Genomic DNA, 6,662 nt, shown 5'->3' on the forward strand with positions numbered 1-6,662 from the left:
CTCGAGAGACCTTCCTCAGGCACTTGCGCTCCCCTCTCACCCTTCATCTGTCAGTCTCTCTTTTCCTCCCTCTGTCTCTCCAAGTGTGACCACAAAACATGGAAGGAGAGGACATCTGATGTCCTTGTAGCGTCCCAAGATGACTTCAAGACCTGGCTCTTCGCCACCTGAGGGCTATTCACCCGTCTGCTCCTGGTGACTCATCTTTTCCGTCGAGCGCACCCCCCCCCCGGCCCCCCGAGAGCAGAAGAGGCGCTCCAGCAAACACGGCTCGCTCATAGCCCTTTACAAATCGGCTTTGCCGGTGCGTGTTTTACGCTCAGGAGATGGGTCTGCATGAGAATTATTTTGCTCAATCTGGCACCAAGTTGGTTACGTCCCCAGGGTCCTGGAGGCCGAGCTTTGGACCCATGAGTCTCCCTCCAGGCAGACGACACCCACAGGCTGCAGGTGCTCCTGGGGCTCCGTTCCCCGCCAGGGTGATGGGGAATCCCTGCTTTCTAAAGCCCCACAATCCCGCTCTATGGTCTCTAGCCCCAGGAGCAGCCCACCCAGAACGCCTTGCAACCTCTTTACCTGAAGAAACTGTGTATCCTTGGGTTCGCAGCCATAGCTTCTCTTTGGTGCCATTCAAAGGAAACAGAAGCGGGGGCGCCTGGGGGGCTCAGTTGGCTAAGTGTTCGGCTTCAGCTCAGGTCATGATCTCACAGTCCGTGGGTTCGAGCCCCGCATCAGGCTCTGTGCTGACAGCTCCGAGCCTGGAGCCTGCTTCCAATTCTGTGTCTCCCTTTCTCTCTGACCCTCTCCTCCTCGTGCTCTCTCTGTCTTTCAAAAATAAATTAAAAAATTAAAAAAACCCCAAAAGAAACAGAAGGAAAGAGAAATGAACTAACATATTAGCCTCTCCCCTGCGGCCCAGGGCACCGTCCCTATCCCTGGAGTTTACTGGATTTTCACCTAATCCTCAGCAGTCCCCAGGGACAAACATTGTTTCTAGTTCTCAAAGCAGGAAATGAAGGCTTTTGCAGAAAGGTAGTTGGTCCCCCCGCCCCGTCGGGGGTCACTCAGCTAGACTAAGCCGGAGGCAGGATGTCAGACCCCAAAGCCCACCTCTTGCTGTCCCCCAAATGCCGATTCCAGCTGCAGCAGAAACAGTCCCGACGGCCAGGCTGTCCTGCATGGTGCTTGGTCAGACTCTGCCACTACACTAACCTTCTAGATTCGTCCTGCTGCTCTCCAACCGGGCTGCCCCCAGGAGGGTTCTCCTTCCTGTTTCCACTTCCTAGGTTTCAGGTCTTAACGCCTGCTCTTTTCGGTCTGCTACTTGCCTGGGAGAACGCCGCCGTCCTGCCTTCTCCGCTGTCTCTGTGTCCCGCACCTGCTTGGCCCTCCTTGCACAGGCCCCCAGGGGTGTGTCAGCCCCGCGGACTGTACCTGTCAGGTGTGACATGAGAGCTGCCGCATTGTGTGATTCCGGGAAGCACAGCTGTGTCTCCAAATCTTGCCTCTTGCCTCCATCCTTATCCCCAGCTTCATTCCCGCTGGACTCTAGGTATCAATGTGGAAAAAGGAATCATGGAAACACCAAAAGAAAATCTGCATGGATGGGTTTAGGTTCTTGAAGCTGGGAAGCTTTCCAAGTGTGGTGGCATAAGTCCAAGCCAACGGGTTGAGGAATACAAGAACATATTTTTATTTTTTGTGATTGAGTTTGCACATCAGGCAAGTTGGGGAAGCCTCATGCTCATTAGCCAGGAGTTGTGTCTCTGTTCCTAAGTTTGACACCACTCGGCGGGAAGAGGTAGTTAAAACTGAGTCATGGATAATGCATAGGGATTTTTTTTAACTTTATTTATTTTTAGAGAGAGAGAGAGCACGTAGCAGAGGGTCAGAGAGAGAGGGAGACACAGAATCTGAAGCAGGCTCCAGGCTCTGAGCTGTCAGCACAGAGCCCGATTGATGTGGGGCTCGAACCTACGAACTATGAGATCTTGACCTGAGCCGAAGTCAGATGTTCAACCAACTGAGCCGCCCAGGCTCAGATTTTATTTACTTTTTAAGTGTTTATTTGTTTTGAGCTGGAGAGAGAGCTTGCAAGTGTGGGCAGGGGAGGGGCAGAAAGGGACGGAGGATCTCAGGCAGACTCCCCACAGTCAGCGCAGAGCCCAATGCTGGGCTTGACCCATCATCCATGAGATCATGACCTGAACCGGAGTCGGACGCTTAACCCACTGGGCCCCCCTGGCGCCCCCATGCATGGGAATTTTTAAGGGGAAAAGCCCAGAAAGAAAGCATGCATTTGACTCACTTGAGCTCAGTAGCGTAAACTGTCTTTTTAGCTGTGTTTCCATGTTCTTATAACCCATGTAGGTCATAGCCTGAAGAAAAACCTCGGCAGTCAGGAAACCTCACTCACGAGCTCAGGGAGATGGTAAGAAGTGGCATGTGCTGAGCCCAGGGGTGTCCCTGCTCACAGCCACCTCACTGTGCCTGTCCCTTCCCTCCCCTCCTCCAGCAAGAGGCTGAAACATCCCCCCCCCAGGAGGGGAGCGGGGAGACGGGGTGCAGGGAAACCGTGAGGGTTGTCATCGAATGTTTATCTGGCTTCCGGAGCGGCCTCAAACCCAAGGGTATAACCATGAAACAGGAAATGATTTTCCGTGTTGTCCGACCTGAGTGCTGTCAGCCACACACGGTCAGATTCCGCCTTCCATCTCCTGTCGACAACCCAGGCGGGTCCCACTGCCCTCTGGTCACTCTCTGTTCTTAGAATTCATTCCCGGGGCTCCCGGGTGGCTCAGTCGGTTGAGCATCTGACTTCGGCTCAGGTATTGGTCTTGTGGTATGTGAGTTCGAGCCCCGGGTCGGGTTCTGTGCTCACAGCTCAGAGCCTGGAGTCTGCTTCAGATTCTGTGTCTCCTTCTCTCTCCCCCTCTCTGCTCCTCCCCTGCTCACTCTTTGTCTCTCTCTCTCTCAAAAAAAAATATTAAAAAACAAAAAAAGAATTCATTCCCTCTGGCTTCCTCTCAGTCCAGTTCCAAGCCTTCGGGTCCCTGTCTGCTGTCCCGGGAGCTGCCACCTGGGGCAGGTGTGGGCAGGGCTCCCGCCCCCAGCTCTCTCTGGCTTGGCCTGGTCCCATTGGTCCAGGGGGCTCCTGCCCCCACGTGGTCTCCATGGAGTTGGCAGGCCCATCCCCCTCCCAGTTTCTCAGGATGATGTTCAGACTCTGGACCTCAGACGCCCACGTGCCCTCAGGCCATGCCAATGGTCTGAGAGCCCTTAGCCCTTTGTGGGATGTCTCCGGGCAGATCACAACTGCTGCCTGTCCTCAGTGTCACCGTCATTGATGTGGAACCACAGGAATCAGTGAGGCGCTCTACTGTGCCTCCTAAGAACTAGGAAGATGTGGGTGGAGACCCTCTGTCCTCTCTTCCTGGTGCCTGCATTCCAGAATGCTCCGGGGCGCGGAGTGGATGCCTGCCTGTACACCATACCCAGAGGACCCCGGCGTGGCTCTCCCGGGGACGCCTTCTCCACACCCAGGTCTGTCCGGAGAGCAGGACCGGAGGCACTGGGGCTCCGCAGGCACCCATCTGGGAGCCCCCCCCGAGACCCTGTCAACTGCTGAGAGCATCTCCCAGAGCCCCTCTGTGGGGAGGGAAACACAGCCTCGCCTAGCGCCCCCCAACACTGGAGCATAGGATCAAACCACATTTATAATCCAAGCAATTCTTATACATTATTTCATTTACCCTGAAAGAAATATTCTAGTTTTACCTCCATCTTACATGGAAAAGTTGAGTTTTAAAGACCATGTGTTGTCCAAGATTGCATGATCAGAATGGTGTATTAATCTGTCTTGCTGTGTAACAAAGAAATCTTACCATCTTGATGACTTGCTGGCGGAGGGGGCGGGGCAGTGGTGAGCCAAGCCTACAACACCTGTTAACCTAAGGCCCACAGGCTAAGGGCGGTTTTTCTTTTTTAGCATGTATTTATTTTTGAGAAACAGAGAGACACAGAGCATGAGTGGAAGAGGAAAAGAGAGAAAAGGAGACACTGAATCAGAGGCAGGCTCCAGGCTCCCAGCTGTCAGCACGGAGCCAAATGCGGGGCTCAAACCCAAGAACCGTGAGATCATAACTTGAGCCGAAGTTGGACGCTTAACCGACTGAGCCACCCAGGTGCCCCTGGTTTTTCCATTTTTAAAGGGTCAGAAAGAAAAAAATCCGAAAGAGGACTGTTTGGTGACACAAGAGATTTATGTATAATTCAAATGTCAACGTCCATAAACACAATTTTCTTGGGCCCAGCCACACTCACTTGTTTGCCAACAGTCTGGCTGCTGTGCTCTGCACGGCTGGAGTTAAGGAGTTGCGACAGAGACCATCTGGCCTTCGCAGTCTAAAATAATTAGTAGCTGGTCCTGTAAAAAAAAAAAGTTAGCCAAATCTTGCCGACATTTCTTTTTCTCCCTCACCGTCGTCTGGATCGGCTAGGACAGCTCCCGGGCCGCGGGCGGGAGCAGGTGGACTCCGTCTGTACCCGTCTGGGGCCAGCAGTCACCCGGGACCGGTCCTCCTCGTGGTGGATGGAAGAGGTCCAGCAGAGATACCCTGGGGCCACACGGTCCCCCCCCCAGCCACATGTCCTGCCCGATCTAGCAGGAGGGACTCCAGACTCACACCCCAATGGGCAACAGTGTCGCATTCTGACACAGGTGACGAGAGGAGAGATGGGAGCAAAGATCTCATCAACCAGCCTGTCGACGTAGGGTCCCAGCATTTGAACTTGGAGCCGTCTGACTCAAGAGTCTGTGTTTGTGTCCCTGCCTCCCAGACTTCCATCCCAGGCAGACTGTGACAGGGCCATAAAAAAAAAGAGAGAGAGAGAGAGAGAAAAGAATGGGAAAACCTTGGGGGAAAAGAACAAAAAGGTTTTGTTCCCCCACCATTCTCCGCCCATTCCTGAGCACCCCCGGGCACACACCAGCCTCTCCAGTAGCCAAGGAAGCAGCGAGTGTAGACAAAATCGGACAGGCTTCTGGAGAAAGCCCCAGGCGAGAGCCGGTGTACTCTCGTCTTCAGGAATGCCATTGTGGGTAAGTGAATAGCACGCTGGCAGGGGAAATAGACAATTCCAGAGACCGTCCTTCAATTACCCAGCAGGCATCCTCAGAACATGCCTCTTACAGAGTCAGAATATAAATAAGTCATGTGTGTCTAGAAGCCCTCACAAGCAAGAGGGAAAAGAAAGAAGGGAGCTTGATGATCCCCCCGCCCAGCCCCCCAGCGGCAAGGAGCAGACCCACTGCGGAGCCTGCTGGCTGTCAAGTACAAGCTGGTGGAGGAAGTCAGGAGTCATTAAGTGTTTGATGTGCTCACATCGGGGCTGGGAACAGCGCCGGAGAGGGTGATGAATGGGCGCCCAGGCTTTAGGGGGCTCAGCGCGCACCCCCGCGGCCCCCCGCGGTTGATTCTCCGTGTCATAATGGGCTCGGACACTTGCCAAGCAATCGACGGGAGGGAGAAAGAATTTATAAAACATGTACATGCTACTCACTCTGGTAGCTGCCGTTTGGAAAGAAAGACGGCCAGGAGGAAAGGGATGTGGCAGATAATGGAGCGCCGCTGACAGCTTGTGGAGCTGGGGGAGACCGAGCAGACTTCCTTGTCGAGCCGCGCTGGAAATCAAGGGGGCTGAGAAGCAGTGGATGGACGGATCCATGAATAACCAACGTACGGGATGGGCTGTCTTCGGGGCTCTGATCCGGACATACAGGGTCCTTCTGAATCGTGGTCCAGATAAAATCAAATAATCTGGGGCAAGCGCTGTACCCACATAGGCAGAGGAATAAAAACTGCTGCTTACTGAGAACTTACCGGTGCCAGCCACCTCAGGAGGCACAGCCTGGGTTCCAGGGAGCACCACCTGCCGGGGAGGGGCAAACACGCCCGCACCGCACGCCAGGAAACACAGAAACAGAAAGGTTCAGTGACTTGCCTGAGGCAGCCCAGCACATAGGCAACGGAGCCGATGTGGAAAATTGGATTTGTCAGAGTCCAAAGCAGTGTCTCTCATTTATGACAAAACCTCCCACACACGTCACACCCTCAAGATCAGAAGCGGCCGTATCAACCCCCGGGTTTGTCCTGCTCTGCGTATTATTATGATGAGCATCGTTGGATGACAGGGAGCCTTTGGGGCCCACACCCAGGGGGGTTCGCCCCCTAGCCATTTCCCACCCTTCCCCCCTGCATTCTGTAATCAACAGTTTCAAATACACAGAAAGTTGAGAAGCTGACAGTGAACAGGCCCAGGTCTACCATCGAGGTGCCACCTTTGGCACTTACTGTTCTGGCCTCGTCTGTCCATCCGTCTGTCCCTCTGAGGCCAGATGCTGGATTCTTGGACCTGTTTTGAAAGCATTAGCAGAACAATAGTTGTATGAGTTGCGTTATGAACTCAGCTCCACGTTCTGTCAAGTTCCCTCCTTAACTATGTTTTCTGCATCTCTTAGCTTCATGCACGTTTGGTTCTTTTTTTTTTAATGTTTTTTTAATTTATTTTTGAGAGACAGAGAGAGACAGCGTGAGCAGGGGAGGGTCAGAGAGAGAAGGAGACATAGAATCTGAAGACAGGCTCCAGGTTCTGAGCAAGCT

The 6,662-nt window shown here is 53.6% G+C and overlaps 1 long non-coding RNA gene across 1 annotated transcript; it reads right to left on the minus strand.

Annotated features, from left to right (window-relative positions):
- Positions 1-784: 784 nt before the first annotated feature.
- On the minus strand, positions 785-5,882 carry LOC115282938. Its single transcript, XR_003904811.1, has 5 exons — positions 5,563-5,882; positions 4,688-4,857; positions 4,324-4,426; positions 1,435-1,548; positions 785-821 (listed from the first exon to the last, which is right to left on the minus strand). It is a non-coding gene; the product is annotated as an uncharacterized LOC115282938 (long non-coding RNA).
- Positions 5,883-6,662: the final 780 nt, after the last annotated feature.

The sequence above is a fragment of the Suricata suricatta genome, chromosome 17, assembly GCF_006229205.1.
Source record: "Suricata suricatta isolate VVHF042 chromosome 17, meerkat_22Aug2017_6uvM2_HiC, whole genome shotgun sequence".
Lineage (NCBI taxonomy): Eukaryota > Metazoa > Chordata > Mammalia > Carnivora > Herpestidae > Suricata > Suricata suricatta.